The sequence below is a fragment of the Physeter macrocephalus genome, chromosome 19, assembly GCF_002837175.3.
Source record: "Physeter macrocephalus isolate SW-GA chromosome 19, ASM283717v5, whole genome shotgun sequence".
NCBI classification, from domain to species: domain Eukaryota; kingdom Metazoa; phylum Chordata; class Mammalia; order Artiodactyla; family Physeteridae; genus Physeter; species Physeter macrocephalus.
The window spans coordinates 54,913,234-54,914,167 of record NC_041232.1 but is presented as its reverse complement, the minus strand read 5'-3'; positions in this window follow the sequence as shown (position 1 = coordinate 54,914,167).

Sequence of the window (934 nt, the reverse complement as noted above, 5' to 3'; positions counted from 1 at the left end):
GAGAATTTTTAATCACAGTTTCAATTTCAGTGCTTGTGATTTGTCTGTTCATATTTTCTATTTCTTCCTGGTTCAGTCTCAGAAGGTTGTGTATTTCTCAGAATTTGTCCATTTCTTCCAGGTTGTCCATTTTATTGGCATAGAGTTGCTTGTAGTAATCTCTTATGATCTTTTGTATTTCTTCAGTGTCAGTTGTTACGTCTCCTTTTTCATTTCTAATTCTCTTGATTTGAGTCTTCTCCCTCTTTTTCTTGATGGGTCTGGCTAATGGTTTATCAATTTTGTTTACCTTCTCAAAGAACCAGCTTTTACTTTTATTGACCTTTGCTATTGTTTCCTTCATTTCTTTTTCATTTATTTCTGATCTGATCTTTATGATTTTTTTCCTTCTGCTAAATTTGGGGTTTTTTTGTTTCTCTTTCTCTAATTGCTTTAGGTGCAAATTTAGGGTTTTTATTTGAGATATTTCCTGTTTCTTAAGGTATGATTGTATTGCTATAAACTTCCCTCTTAGAACTGCTTTTGCTGTATCCCATAGGTTTTGGGTTGTCGTGTCTCCTTTGTCATTTGTTTCTTGGTATTTTTTGATTTCCTCTTTGATTTCTTCAGTGATCACTTCGTTATTAAGTAGTGTATTGTTTAGCCTCCATGTGTTTGTATTTTTTACAGATCTTTTCCTGTAATTGATATCTAGTCTCATAGCGTTGTGGTTGGAAAAGATACTTGATACGATTTCAATTTTCTTAAATTTACCAAGGCTAGATTTGTGACCCAATATATGATCTTTCCTGGAGAATTTTCCATGATCACTTGAGAAAAATGTGTATTCTGTTGTTTTAGGATGGAATGTCCTATAAATATCAATTAAGTCCATCTTGTTTAATGTATCATTTAAAGCTTGTGTTTCCTTATTTATTGTCATTTTGGATGATCT